Source organism: Sciurus vulgaris (genome assembly GCF_902686455.1).
Source record: "Sciurus vulgaris genome assembly, chromosome: 6".
Taxonomy (NCBI): Eukaryota; Metazoa; Chordata; class Mammalia; order Rodentia; family Sciuridae; genus Sciurus; species Sciurus vulgaris.
In genome coordinates, this window is record NC_136466.1 from 30,230,827 (window position 1) to 30,247,211 (window position 16,385).

General features: G+C 35.8%; 1 protein-coding gene across 8 annotated transcripts in view; it reads right to left on the reverse strand.

Annotated features, from left to right (window-relative positions):
- RAPGEF6 (Rap guanine nucleotide exchange factor 6) overlaps positions 1 to 16,385 on the reverse strand; it is a 209,443-nt gene that overhangs the window by 186,074 nt on the left and 6,984 nt on the right. Inside the window, exon 1 of one of the 8 annotated variants that reach the window (XM_079144101.1) lies at positions 9,583 to 12,637. The exons of the other annotated variants lie outside the window; for them this stretch is intronic. The gene's annotated coding sequence lies outside the window, so the exon portion shown is untranslated. Of the gene's footprint in view, positions 1 to 9,582; positions 12,638 to 16,385 lie in introns of those variants that run through there. 8 annotated transcript variants of the gene reach the window in all.

The window sequence follows — 16,385 nt, forward strand, 5'->3', positions numbered from 1 at the left end:
CCCCACCCCTTATTGTGAATTAGCATCCACATATTAGAGAAAACATTCGGCCTTTGGATTTTTTGGGATTGGCTTATTTTACTTAGCATGATAGTCTCCAGTTCCATCCATTTACCAGCAAATGGCATCATTTCATTCTTCTTTAAGGCTGAGTAATATTCCATTGTGTATATGCACCACATTTTCTTTATCCATTCATCTGTTGAAGGGCATCTAGGTTGGTTCCATAGTTTAGCTATTGTGAATAGAGTTGATATAAAAATCGATGTGGCTGCATCACTATTTTAAGTCCTCTGAGTATAAACCGAGGAGTGGGATAGCTGGGTCAAATGGTGGTTCCATTCCATGTTTTCTGAGGAATCTCCACAGTGCTTTCCAGAGTGGTTACACCAATTTGCAATCCCACCAGCAATGTATAAGTGTGCTTTCCCCTCTACTGCTTGTATTCTTTATGGTTGCCATTCTGCTTAGAGTGAGAAAAAAATCTCAGTGTAGTTTTGATTTGCATTTCTCTATAGAGATGTTGAACATTTTCATATATTTGTCAACTGATCGTATTTCTTCTTCTGTGAATTGTCTGTTTAGTTTCTTTGCCCATTTATTGATTGGGTTTATGGTTTTTTTGGTGTTTTTTGAGTTCTTTATATATCTTGGAGATTAATACTCTATCTGAGGTGTATGTGGTAAAGATTTTCTCACAATGTGTAGGTTCTCTCTTCATGTTATTGTTTCCTTTGCTGTGAAGAAGCTTTTTAGTTTGATTCCATTCCATTTACTGATTCTTAATTGTACTTTTTGCACTTTAGAAGTTTTGTTAAGGAAGTCAGTTCCTAAACAGTGCAGGGTCTCTGGTTCTAGTAGACACATAAATCTTACCAAGAATAACTCATGAAGAAACAGAAAACATGAATAGACCAATAACAAGAAGATTGAAACTAATAAATTCTATTAAAAAAAAGTCAGCATCAGATAGCTTCATTGCTGAATCTTGTCACTGAAAAAATACCCAATATCAATTCTCCTTAGGTCAGCAATCAATGCCTGTATCAAAAAACAGGAGGGGATTCTCCCAAACACATGCAAGCATTACTGAGATACCAAAAGTGGATAAGAACACGACGATGACGAGAGAGAGAGAGAGAGAGACACACACAAACACTACAGGCCAACATCCTTGATAAACAAAGACACAAAAAATCCTTAAGAAAATACTTGTAAATACAATGCAACAGTAATTAAAAATATTGTTCACCACAATCAAGTGGGAATCATCTCAGGAATGCAAGGATGTTTTAACATATGTAAATCAATAAATATGATACATCAGATAAACAGAAAGAAGAACAAAAACCATATACTCATCTCAATAAATTCAGAAAGGATAAATGATAAAAGTTCAATATCCCTCCATGACTGAAATATTGAACAAACTAGTTATAAACAAATTAGTTATAAAGGAATGAACTGCAACACAGTAGAGGTCATTTATAATAAGTCAAGAGCTAACATTACGGGAAAAATAGAAAGTTTTCTAAGACAAGTTTGTCCACTTTCACCATTTTCCAATATGCAGTGCTGGAAGTCCCAGCTAGGGCAATCAGGCAAAAAAAGAAAAAGACATCCAAAGGTGGAAAATAAGTCACTGAACTGTCACTGTTTGCAGATGACAAATCTTACATAAAAAAAAAAAAAAAAACATTCAAAAAACTATTAGAACAAATGAATTTAGCAAAACTGCAGAACACAACATAAATATACAAAAACTATCAGCACAGCTGGGAATGATACTTGGTGATAAGAGCATGGGTTTACTATATGCAAGCCCTGAGTTTAATCCCCAGCATCAGAAATTAAAAATAAATAAATAAAATCAGTAGTACTGCTACATGCCAGTAGCAAATTATCTGAAAAGCAATCCCATTTATGATACAAAAAATAAACCAAAACCAAAACCAAGAAAACAAAAAAAAAAACAACAGAAAAAAAAACACCTCACAAAATACCTAGTAATAAATTTAACCAAAGAGAGTTGAGGATAGAGCTAAGATGGTACAGTGGTTGCCTAGTATGCACAAAGGCCCTGGTATCAATCCCCAGCACCACCAAGGGAAAAACAAATAAAACAAAACAGAAATAAAAAAAACCAAAGAGGTAAAAAAGATCTCTAAAATGAAAATTATAAAAACTGATGAGAGAAATGGAAAAGAACACAAAAAAGTGGAAAGACATTCTGTGTTCATGACTGGAAGAATCAAAATTGTTAAAATGTCAATGCTGTCCAAAGTGATCTACTGATTCAATGCAATCTCTAGGAAAATATCAATGACGTTCTTCACAGAGCTAGAAGAAACCCTAGGAGTTGGGGTGTATGTAGTTCAGGAGTATAGCATTTGTCTATCATGTATGAAGGCTTGGGTTTGATCCCTACCACTAGGGAGAAAGAAAAGAAGAAAAAAGAAAAAAAAAAAAACACCCTAAAATGTATATGTAAAAGCAAATAGCCAAAGTCATCTTGAGCAAAAGAACAAAGCAGGAAGAATTACCCCACCTGACTTCAAAATAAATTATAAGGCTACAGTAATAAAACAGCAAGGTAGTGGATTTTTAAAAAGATACATAGACAAGTGGAAAACAGAACAAAGAGCTTAGAAATAAACCTCTGCATCTACAGTGAAATAATTTTAAACAAAGGTGCTTAAGGACTACTTGCTGGAGAAAGAACAGTCTTTTGAATAAACGGTACTGGGAACACTAGATACCCACATGCAGAAAAAGCAAACTAGACAAACTCTTATTTTACCAAAAATCAACTCAAACTAGATTAAAGACTTAAATTTAAGAAGCAAGAAAACAGGGGAAATACTTTAGGACACTGAAATGGGTAAGGATTTTTTTGAACATGACTTCAGAACAGGGAATAAAAGCAAAAAGAGACAAATGAGAGAAAATCAAATTACAAAGTTTCTGCACACATATAAAAAACAAAAAATGGTAACAGACATTTCACAAAAGACAACATATGAACGGCCAACAGAAATGTGAAAACACGCTCCAATGTCACTGATCATAAGGGAAATGCAAATTAAAGCAAAAATAAAATACCACCTCACTCCAGTAAGAATGGCCATTATAAAAAAAATAGCAATTGCTGGAGAGGATGTGGAGAAAAGAGAACACTTGAACACTGTTAGTGGGAATGTAAATTAGCATAGCCATATGGAAAAAAGTACAGAGGTTCCTTGAAAAATTAAAATAGAAGTACCATATGATTCAACAATCCCACTACAGGGCATATACACCTCTGCCAGAAAAAAAATGAAATCAATCTACTGAAGAAACATCTGTACTCCCATGTTTATTGCAGCAATTACTGGCTATTTTTCACAAAAGCCAAGAAATAGAGACAATCTAAGTGTTTATCAAATAATAAATGGATAAACAAATTGTGGTATAAATACACAAGGGAATACTACTAAGCTATTAAAAGGATGGAATCCTGTCATTTGCAACAATAGGATGGAACTGGGGATCATTATGTAAAATGAAATAAGTCAGGCACTGAAAGACAAGCACCACATGATCTTTTTTAAATGTGGAATTTAAAAAGTTGGTCACATAAAATAAGAATAGAATGGTGATTACCAGAGGCTTGGGAAAACAGAAGATAGGCAGAAAAGGAAAAAGGTTGATCAGTGGGGTACTAGGTCACTTAAAAGGAAGACATTCTGGTGTACCATTGCATAGAAGGTTAAATAAGGGTAATAATAATATACTGTATAGTTTTTAAAAAGCTGTGAGAAAGGATTTTCAATGTTTTCACCATAAAGAAATCATAAACATTTGAACAGATAATATTTACCTTTGTTAGAACATTACATAATGTATACATGTACCAAAACACCACATGAAACCCCACAAATATATACAATTTTTATGTATCCATTAAAAAATTCAAAACAATCTTGGACTCCATAACAGAAAGACATGATCTCATAATATGGAAATGTACAACTTTTATATGTCAATAGAAATAATGAAACAAAAAATATATTACCTGTACAGAGGGAATGACAAAATACTTTTGACATAAAAATTTAAAAATGCTTATTAAATGTATAGCATAGTGACAATTACCTGTATAATAAAACTATAAACTAAGGATCAATTTATATTCAGAAGAGTAAAGCTATCTTATTTTATAGATGTAAAAATTTTTCCAAGTTAACAAGACCATATATTAAACAATTTCATTCCACTGCTTTTCTCATTTATCAAATATAAATGTACTCAAAGTACAGAAATATAAAACACTGACCACACCCAGAGCTCAGATATTGTTTTCCTCTTTTTTTTTTTTTTTTTTTTTTGTACTAAGGATAGAACTCGGGGGGCACAACCACTGAGCCACATTCCCAGCCCTTTTTTACATTTTATTTGGTGGGGGCGGGGGGTTTGCTTAGAGCCTTCCTAAATTGCTAAGGTTGGCTTTGAACTCATGATCTTCCAGTCTCAGCCTCCAGAACTGCTGGGATTACAGGCGTGCGCCACTGTTAAAAACCAGATACTGTTTTTTAAATACATTGCCACTAAAAGGAACCAGGTTTCTTTGAATAAATGGCTGATTTTAGTTCTAAAACAAGGAAATTATAACCCTAGCACATCTTTTTATGAAAAACAATGAGAAAGTACTTAAAACACTAGAAGGATCATGTCAAAAGCTGACTTTGGCCAGGGCTCCCCACTACCTAAACGTGGGTCAATTTAAAACAACTAAATTCATAGTGCTTTTAAAAAAATGGAGAGAATGGTGGAGAAAGTTCTTTTATACAGAAAATATCTAATAAATGTAGAAGTAATACAGAATCAGGGCTGGGGTTGTAGTACTACAGTGCTTGCCTAACACGTGTGAGGCACTTGATTCAATCCTGAGCATGACATATAAATAAATAAATAAAGATTTAAAAAAAAGAAGTAATATAGAATTAGAAAATTATTATTCTGAAATAGCAAAGTAACAGTTAACTTAGGTAAGGATAATCAATAAATGCTAAAACCACTAGGTGAAACATTGTTGGAGAATAGGACATTCACATAGTCTTGGAAGTATAACCTTAAAAATGATTTAGAAATCACAGCATTTGTTGGGCACAGTGGCAATATCCCCTCGACTCGGGAGGCTGAGGCAGGAGATTTACAAGTTCCAGGCCAATCTCAGCAACTTACGCTGTCTCAAAATAAAAAGGATTGGGAATGTAGCTCAGTGGTAAAGTGCCCCTAGGTTCAATCCCTAAAAAAAAAAAAGAAATTACAGCATTATGATTTTACCCTTTAAAACGGAGATGCAAATGATCAAATTTAACATCCCCAATAATGAAAATAACTAATAATACATGACCCTTCATGGGGCCAATACGGGAAGGACAGAACATTATCTAAGTACTTTCTCAAGAAAATTATTTAACCTGAATCTAATCATGAGAAAACAACCACACAAATCCCGATTATGATAAATTCCTCAGACAGCGGGTCAGACACTAAATTACCTTGTTTATGAAAGCAGGGTTGGGTGGTGGGAAGAGTGGGGGGTGGGGGCAGCAGGGGAACTATTCTATTTATACATTTCTCATGGTAAACTTGAGAACTTTTAATATGTAGATTAATACATACTGCTAACTAATGTAAACTGTATCTTATTAATAAAACTCCTAACATTAAAAAATTATGCCTTAAAATTGTAATTCTTCAGGGATTAAACTCCCAAAGAATACATATAAACTTCAGAACTCTAATAATTATCTACTAAAATTCCAATGTATCAAAAAAGCAGGCATCCTAGGGGCTGGGGATATAGCTCAGTAGGGGGAATGCTTGCCTTACAAGCACAAGGCTCAGAGTTCAATCCCCAGTACCATCCAAAAAAAAAAAAAAAAAAAAAGCAGGCATCTTGTTATTTATAAATTCACAGTGTGATCTAAAGTTCACTTTCCTGATAAAGCACCACCTGTGCTTCACCACCTGTGAAGTCACCCAAGACTTTTTCACATGCATTTTCAATCCTCCTCCCTCTTCACATTCTGTAGTTTTTAACTGCCATTGCGTTCAACATTCATTCACTTCCCCATCCTAAAAGACCCTGTCCCTTCTGTAAATATGGTTCTCTCTGGGTTCTTGTCCTCATGAGAATTATTTAGCAACGATGGCAAGCAAGGCCTACAGAATCAGACTGCCTAGGTTTGAAGTTCAACTTCATTGCTTCCCAGCTATAGTACCTTTGGCAAGTTAATCTTTCTGTACTTTCTGTAATTCCACTTCCCCATATGTAAAACGTGAATAATAATACCTTCTTTCAGAGGGCTTTTTGAAGGATAAAGTAGGTAAACATTTCATAACAGTGATAGACATCCAGTAAATCCTAAATAGCGTTACAAGTCTCAGCTATTCCTTTCGCTACCCAATGCCTTTCTGCTCCTTCTAGTGTCCTTTACAGGCTTCTTTTTTGTTTGTTTGTTTGTTTTTTGTTTTGTTTGTTTTTTTAAATTCTTATTCCCTTAAATCTTTATAAAGCTTATGTTCCCAAAACTTTGACATCTACCCTTACTTCACTGGAGAGTCATTACCATGAGGAATATTTTCCACATTCATAGCTATATATCACTATACGTAAGCTAAAGATTTCCCTATTTGTATTGCTAATCCACACTTCTCTAGTAAACTACTGCAGGTTCTATTGAAAATTAACACTTTCACCTGGCTGATCCATCCACATCTAAAGTACAAAATATTCAAGACAAAAATCATTACCAGCTCCACGATTTAGATGACAGAGCTTACCTTCAGTGGTCCCAGTCAGAAATCTGTCAATTCTTATTTCTGAAGATCTCTGTTTACCATTCCAAATGGAGCAATGTAAGGACTCATTAATTCTCACAGGATAACTGAAAATAGTCTTCTGGCCTCTAGTCTGGCGCCCTATAACCTATTCTTTGCACTGCTGCCAGAATGATTTTTCTAAATGCTAAATCCAAATTCTTTAACAAAGAAAATACAGTTTTTCATCATCTTGATCCTGATCATTTCTCTGGCCTCAGCTATTTTACTACTCATTCTTGTTCCAGTGTTCGAGCAGTACAGTCAACATGCATGCACATACTGTGCTTATTTTGTGGCCTTTCCACATGAAGTTCCCCTTTTTAGTAACACTTGTCCCCTAAATTTTTGTATATTCTAACTTCAAATCAGGGTTCCCATTTGCAGAACAAATGAATGGCACCTTCCTATCCACTCTTCCCCAACAGTCTTTTTCTAGAAACACTAGAGCACCTGGTATTTATAATTATCACTGTACTTAATCAGGCTGTATATTAATTGTGTGTACTTGTCTATCTCCTTGAGGCCTTGATGAAAGCACTGTCTTTAATCTTTTATCTCTGACATTAAAAACAGTGCTTAAAAGATATTTACTACACAATGCTCATAAGTCAGCCTTCAAAAAAAAAGTGTGAAATGTTCCTCACAGTCATTTAACAGCCCATAAATAATCCAAACTTCGGGCCTATGACACTCATGGACACTTTTCTAAAAAACTTACTGTGTTGAAGCATTCTCATATTACTTGAATAGTTTTAAGAAACCAAACTAAACAGGTTACCATCTAGCCTCTGAAAACAAGGAGTAAATAAAAAAAAAAAAAAAAAAAAAACTATAATATTAAAGATCACATATTAAGCACACCTATTTTCACTTTACATAAAACTTGAGAATCAAAAACTTCCACTAAAGTCAGGCCTGATGGTGCACACCTATAATCCCAGTGACCTGAGAGGTTGAGGCAGGAGGACTGCCAAGTTCAAAGTCAGCCTCAGCAATTTAGTGAGGCCCTAAGCAACTTAGTGAGACCCTGTCTCAAAATGAAAAGGGCTGGAAATGTGGCTTAGTGATTAAGCACACTGAGTTCAATCCCCAGTACCAAACAAACAAAAACCAAAACAAAACAAAACCTTTTACTGAATTAACACAGGCACCTTAAAAGTACAGTCTTTTAGCATACATAGCGAGTTGGTTCCAGGACCCCTTACAGATATAAAAATCCACAGATGTTCAGGTTCCTTATATAAAATGGTGTAGTATTTGCACATAACCTAAGGACATTCTCCCATATACTTTATTCCCACATGACAGGGCTATGTTGCTCAGACTTGTCTTGAACTTCTGGGCTCAAGAGATCCTTCTGCTTCAGTCTTCATAGTTCCAGGGACAACAGAGGAGCACATCCATGAAGGGTTTCTCCCATATACTTCAAATCATCTCTAGATTACTTATAATACCTCACACAATGCAAATGTTATATAAATATCTGTTATATTGTATTGTTTAGGGAATGACAAGGGAAAAAAAGGAGTCTGCACATGTTCAGTACAGACACAGTTTTGCCCCAGAAAACTTTCTTTAGTTTTGAGGTGCTGGGGATCAAACCCACGGGCTCAAGCATACAACGAAGCAAGTACTCTATCATGAGCTAAATCCCCAGTCCCTTCCCTGAATATTTCCATCTGCGGTTGGAAATCCATCAACGTGAAACTTATGGATATAAATGGCCAATGTACTTCACTACAGCACAATCAAGATAAGACTAAATAAAAGGCATTTATTTGGGGAGGGGGGATGTGCATCTATGAAGATGTCAGTATAGAAATAAAAGTTCAAAGTTTAAAAAGTAAACTAAAATTCACTGTCCTGATAAAGAGAAGGACAAGGCTGAGGAAGTCACTGATGAGTCATATAGCATTAAGCAAAGCATTTTACCTCTCTAGAGTTCAGTTCCTTTATTTGTGTGAATCTCATTTTACCAGTTAAAGTATTATTGGAAGTGCTATATATGTGTTCACAAATATCTGACAGGCAGTGCAATTTCCACTATGTATTAAGTATCCTATCCAATAACCCTCATTATCTTTGCCATGTGCCAGAGCCCTGAAGCTCTCTAGCAGCCAAAGTTCCAGTTTATGGCAAGGCAGGAAGGAATATGTCTCATCTTTGGAGTTACATTTTAAAGGAACATCAAACATGCTGCTTCTTCCTCTAGAACATAAATAAAGTGCTTCATTCTGTTTTAATTTAGTCATACCTTAGTTTACCCAGGATGGTCCAAGATAAAGTCAAATGATAACCATAATGTTAAGAGTTCACACTCATTCCTCCTTCCCTTTCGAAGATCAAGATTTTGTCATGTTCGTCATGCCTGGCTGCTCATTCTCTTTAGAATATTCACTCAGAGGGAAGTTTCTCAGCATCTCAGAAACAAAATCATATGGTGTCTCAACTTCAAGACTGTCAGTTTTTCATCAAATTGGCAATCTCCAATACATGTAAAATGAAGTGCTTTAAAAAGATGTTCTCCAATAATGGGCCCATCCAGATCTAACATCCCCCTTCTATCCAGATGGGTTTACAATCGAAGGTCCAAGGGCCCCAGAAGAATAAACGAGTTATTTTTCTTCCCAAGGAACCCTCTGAATGTACATCTTCTATGGAAACACAACAGAATCTTTTGTGCCACCCTCAGGGAAGTGCGCAGTGACTCACTCAAAAATGACTCTAAGTACAATGTTGTTGTTCGGTCAATGCAGAAAAAAACCTCTCCAAGTGAACAGTTAAAGACCATTATTCTAAATTCTGAAAAAGATTAATAAATTATTACCATAATACTAAATTTTACATTTTCAGTTCTAGTTCCCTCTTTGAATTTTGGTAACAAAAATAAGCTAATTATTCTTTTTAAAAAGAAACTCCTGATTTTAAGAAGGCGATTATATTAACACTTATCTGAGCATAAAATTTACGTCCAGCAAAAGTTTTAAATCTTCTGGTGATAAAATATAAAAAGGCAAAAGTGGCATTTACCTATACTTCTCTGATATTTCCTATAAATTGTTTTGAAGTCATACAGAAAATGAATTCCTGTCTCAAGATATTACAGTTTCCTCTACATGAATGGTCTCAGAGGAAACGCTGGATGATTTTGCTTTACTCATCTTTTGGTAGAAGAAAAACAGCAAATTTTGCAAGTATGCCAAACTTCTCCAGTCCTTTTATCGTAGCACTTCAACTATTAGACAGATAGAAATCACTAACAGACTAGTAAAGAACAGCACTTTCCCACATTACTTTTCTTTAAAACTCATTTATTCTACAAATAGTACATGGTGGGGCACTGGAAGATAAAAATAAAAACACTGTCCTCAAGGAATTTACAATCATGCTGGGAGCAGGAGACTAAGGCAAGTGTTCAAGGCCAGCCTTAGCACATTAGCAAGACCAGGTCTCAAAATAAAAAGGACTAGGGACGTGGCTCAGTGGTAATATCCAGTACCCTCACCCCCAATACAAAGAGTTTAACATCAGAAAGAAAAATATAACAGCAATTATAACAGTACAGAAATCACTATGGTAGAAGCTGTGTGGTATCCTGGGGACACAGAGAACTGGAAAAGTGAAAAGGTTGGCTGCACCAATCTGCAAAGCACTAGGGATGAGATTTCAGTGAGAAATCTGTATTTGCCAAGCCAGAGAATAGTTTTCCAGACAAAGGAAACAAGCTAATACACATGACTACTATTTATTGTGCCATTGTGAAGGCATGTGGTTGAATATGTATTTCATGCATACAAACACGTATGTATACAAAATCTCATTTGGTCCCCCCAACAAGCCTTCCCTGATTTAGTTTTTAGAAACTATGTAGCTTGTCTAGGATAAAATTTTCAGTATTAGACCCCAGATTTGAAGTCACCTTGTTCAAATACAAATTTCAGGATGATATAACACCATACAATTTCTATCCTGTGCAAAACAAGAGACAGGAGAGAATATGGCACAATAGACAATGCTTCTCACCTCTCTGTTATGTATCAGAACAATGGAAGGTTCTTTTTATAAATAATAATGTCTATACTCCCTTTCAGAAGGTTCTAGTTTAAGAAATTTAGGGTCAGTATACTTCCCAGATTGGGAAATATACATAGCTTAGGTTGAAAGTGTTAGGATATTTTCAAATACAGTCCTGCATCACTTAACAGAGATATGTTCTGGGAAATTCACATTAGTGATTCTGTTGCTGTGCAAACATCATAGCATATACTTATAAACTAAGGTGGCTATTTAGGCACTATATTTGTATGGGAATGGTACTGACCACACTGCTGTTACTGACCAAAATGTTGATAATGATATATGACTATAGTTAAAATCAGTGTTTGAAGGTAGAGGATGATAAGGTTAGAGTAGGGGGCAGAAGATTGTGGAGGACCTTGTATCTTTTTCTCTTCCCATTAGTCAAACCTATAAACACTACACTTGCTGTTTTCAGTTTCTTGTGTCTTGTTCTCTCATATCCTCTGCAATCAAGCTCTTTCTTAATCAGTCTAATGGAATCACTCTGACAGAAGCCATCCAAAGAATTTATCAGTCTTCACTTTTCATGAACTCTCCCTATTATCTGACATTACCAATTAGTGTCTCCCTGTAACAACATTCTATTCTCCTACCCTATAACAATTCTTTTCATTCCCTCACCCTTTTAATATTGGAGCACACAAAGGTCTGTCTTTGACCCTCTTATTTTCATTCTGCATTTCACTCTGGGCATTCCAACCAAGCTCATGACTTCACCTATGTCTGTATGCTGTAGAATATTAGAACAATTCAGGACTGGTTTGACCTGAAGTTTCAAATACTTACTAAACATTTTATCTGTATCTTCTGTAAGAGGTCTCAAACTGAATCCCCCCACACTCTGCTCCTTAATCCTCCTTTAACAATGTACTATTATCTATACAGTTACCCAAGTCAGAAAATTAGAAATAATCTAACTTCTGCTTTGCTTGTGCACCCAGTCAAGCTTGTTCCCAGTAAGTAAAAACCAAAAAGAAAGGAATGAAAATAAATATAAATATAAATATATTTTGGGAGGTACCTGGGATTGAATTCAGGGGCACTCAACCACTGAGCCACATCTCCAGCCTTACTTTGCATTTTATTTAGAAACAGGGTCTCACTGAGTTGTTCAGCACCTCACTTTGGTTGAGGCTGGCTTTGACCAACCTCCTGCTTTAACCTCCCAAGTCCCTGAGATCATAGGCATGCACCACCATGCCCGGGTAAGACAGGAGTATTTTGCCAGAGTTGGGACTAATGCAGTGCATCCTGAACAAATGGAGCATTTGAGGCTGACAGGCAGTTATTCCAGGAGTTGGTCTGAACAGAGTAAGTGGATGATACAAAAGGGTAGGCAAAAAGTGGGTCAGGATATAAAGTATATGCAGTTAACACCAAGGAAAGCCCCAAGAAAGGAGGTTCCAAGTTCAGTCTAAAGAGAAAACAGAACCAAAGTAGCTAAAAATCCTCTTGACTGCCAGAAAAAATACACAATTCCACTAAAATGAAGTTCAAAAGCAGGAAGAACAAATCTATGGTGACAGAAGCATAACAATGGTTTCTTCTGGGAAAGGGTATTGACTGGGAAGGGGAAAGAATTTTTTTAGAGTACTGATAATATTCTATATTGTAATCTAAACAACTAAATATATTTGTAAGAATTTATCTATCTGGCTAAATATACTTAGGGTATGCAGACTTCCTATTCTGTGTTTTTTAGATTTCAAAGTTAAAAAACAAAACAAAACAAAAAAAAAGCCTAGTGGGGAACAGACACTCCCCCTCCCATCAGTAGCCATGCTGAATCTATTACCTCTTCAGTATCTCAGACCATCTGCTGTCACTATTGTGTCTAGGACCTTACCTTACACATGAACTACTGCATTTGTTTAACTAAACCACATATATCTCTTGGGTTTCCCTATTAACTTCATATAATTATGAATAGTCTTACATTTTACATGGAAATGTTTATCAGTTTAGACAAAATGTTTTACATTCATTCTATTTATCTATAGGCCTTCCTGCCTCTAGTGTGCTTCATCCCACCCCCAAATACATCTCCATATGCTCACAGTAATCATTATGAAATCGATCTTATTTCCAGGACTTAAACCCTCCAATGTTTCTCCTCTACTCATAAAATGGAGCCCAAATCCCTTAAATGATTCAACCACACTAGTACATTCAGGTTCATTGTTAGCACCCAACATGTTTGATACCACCTCCACCAAACATCCCATACACCAGACCAGTGTACCAACCTTTTTTTATTTTCCATTATCAACCCCTCTCAAAGAACCTTTTAAGACATTTTTTCATAACTGCCAACCCCGATCCGATCAATACTAGGAACAGAATTTTGACAAGTAAGGTTGGGTTTTGGAGGGTCACATCCGTACTTTTTTTCCCACTCCCCTTAAAAACCAGCTTTTGTCACTTTTGGGGTGACATGACTTCCATTAGGAATGCATACTCTTACAGACTGACTTCTTGTTCTACAAATGTATCTGGCTTGCACATGTCTAGAATGATCTTCCCTTGGTATACCATATACCATTCAGATATCTATTCATGACATTTAAGTCAGAATTCAGTGTTCCTCCAAGAAATCTTTTCTGCTGGGCGCTATGGCACAAACCTGTAATTCCAGCAACCAGGGAGGCTGAGGCAGGAGGATCAAGAGTTCAAAGTCAGCCTCAGCAGATTAGTGAGGCACTTAGCAATTCAGCAAGACCCTGTCTCTAAATAAAATATAAAAAAGAACTGGAGATGTGGCTCAGTGGTTAAGCACCCCTGGGTTCAATCCATGAATAAAAAAAAAAAAAAGTCTTTTATCCAACTTGCAATCTCAAATCCTTAACAATAACCATAATGTTTTCATGTTTTTCCCCAAGTCACTGATGAAGAGGGACCAAACCCAATTTTTATCTACAACCTTTGTTTTAGTACCAGGTTTGACCTATTATTTGTTAAAGGAACAGATGTTATCATCTGGGCAATACAAATACAAATCTAGGAGAATTCCTCTTTAATCTGTTTATATATATGTATATGTAAATACACACAAACATATATATAACAGCTACTCTTTTAAATTCTCAAAATGGTAACATATTACTAATTTATACTATGGAGTGGAAAATAAATTCTAAACAAGAGTAGAATATGATTAGATTCAAGATCTAACAGCAAGATGATGATAAAATGACTAGAACAAAAATGCATGGATAGAAACAATGGGGGGAAAGTCTGAACTAAGATAGAACTGGGGAGTCCAAAGACAGATTCAGGAGGTAAGATCAATAAGATGTATTAACCAGTTGGATATACAGAGGAAGATACCAGGAGTGAGCAAAAAACCACACATTTTTGAGGTGGGCAAGTGGTCCAGTCATCTCAAAAGAATACTAAGAAGGAAGAATAGTGAAGGTTTCAATTAAAGACAAAAGGTTGAAGAACCTGGAAGACAATTCTGAGGTTACATGGACCTGAAACACATAAAAAAGAGTAAACTGGGCTACACTGTGCTTGGATGTGTCAACCTATAAAAATTAAATGAAGTGAAGTTGCTGAAAAAGACAATGTACAAATCGGCAGTTCTGATGAACATGAAATATTTTTTAGTACTATGAGGACTTTCTAAAATGTATTTCCAATTCTTGTTTTTTTGATGAATATGGCAAAACATAATATTAAACTGAGAAGGAAATAACCATAAGAGATGTGCATTCACTCTGAAGTGAAAAAAAAAAATTATAAAGAATGGTGTTAAATATGCACTCAATTGAGAAACAGCTACATTCAATTTTACCTGTGACTTTTTAAATACTTTTGGTGTAAAAACTCAAAATGAGTACTTTTAACAGTTTTTGTCAAAATCAGCTCAGGCTGGTCTTGAACTTGGGTTCCTCCCGCCTCAGACTTCTGAGTAGGTAGGATTACAGATTTGCCAATGCACCCAGCTTCCCACAGAGTATTTAAGTCCAAATTTTCCCATAGGAATATCTTTACAAAGTGGAAAATGAAATCAAAGAACTAGTTCAGGAAAAACAATGCTGTGGACTCTGGAGAAGTGGCTAGAAAAGTAAAAGTAAAAGTAGATACCTAAATGGCACACTTTACATGTGTCCATACTCAGTGTGTGGCTCACAAGTTTTATTACAAAGTTGTAAGACACGAATTCTTTGCCATTTGTGTATTTTTCATAATTTCCACCCAAAGGAAAATAAGTAGATTAACCTTAATGAATCAATGTTAACCCTTCCTATCACCCACTTTATTCACTTGGTTTCCAGGTCACTATCACACTCTCTCTTCGTTTTCCTCCTACTGGACAGAGTTCACTCCCACTCCTTTGATGGTTTTTGCTCTTCTCCTCCAACCTTATAATGATGGAGTGTTCTAGGGAACTTACTGTTTTTGGTCCCCTTCTATTTCTGATGTACACTCTTAATCGTAGTAATTTCTCCTGCTTTTAAATTTTGCAGTCATAAGGTTACATATATTATTTAAAGTACAGAGTCTAGAGATTGAAATTTCAGTCATCAAGTTATAGACACTTTTTAATATCCCAGCACAGCATTCTTTTAGAATAAATGTGTACATGCACCTCCTAACTCACCATTTCTAACAGACATTATAAAGTTGACATGCTTAAAACTGAATTTCTGATATTCCTCAACAAAACCTACTCCTTTTGCAAATTCCCCCATCTTTTTTGTGTGCCAGCGATTGAATCAAGGACCTCAAACATCCAAGACAAGTGCTCTACTATTGAGTTACATTTCAGTCCACTTTCCCAGCTCTTTGAGGGCACCTCAAACTCTCCTTAATGATAACTCCAACCCTCCAGTTATTCAGGCCAAAACCCTTGAAATAATACTTGATTCTTCTCTTTCCCTCAAAGGTTGTATCTAATGTATTAGCAAACCCCACTGGCTAAACATTCAAAATTTTTCCAAAGTCTACTTCTCACTGCCTCCATTACTGCTATCACTTTAATCTGAGTTATCATCATTTCTAACCTGATTTAATACAATAATCTCTAACTTCCTACTATTTGCTCCCCCACAGTCTACTCTCTATACAGCAGCCATGAGACTTTTTTAAAAAAGCTGATGTCACTCCTTTGCTTCAAAATATTTAGGTGGCCCTCCCACCCCTATTACTAAAAATAAGTCAAAGAATTTACAATTATTCAGAAAGTTCTACATCATCATTCTTTCCTCTAACTTCACTTCTTACTCACCCTCCTTCACTCTGTTTCAAAGTTCCTTGCTATCCCTAGAATGCATCAAGACATGCTCTCTACACAGGGCTTTTGCAATAACTATTCCCTCTACTTGCAAAGCTCTTCCCCCATAGTTAATTCCACCACCAGCATCAAATCTTTAATCAAAAGTCAACTCAAAGCAGGGCATAGTGGCACACGCCTGTAATCCCAGCAGCTC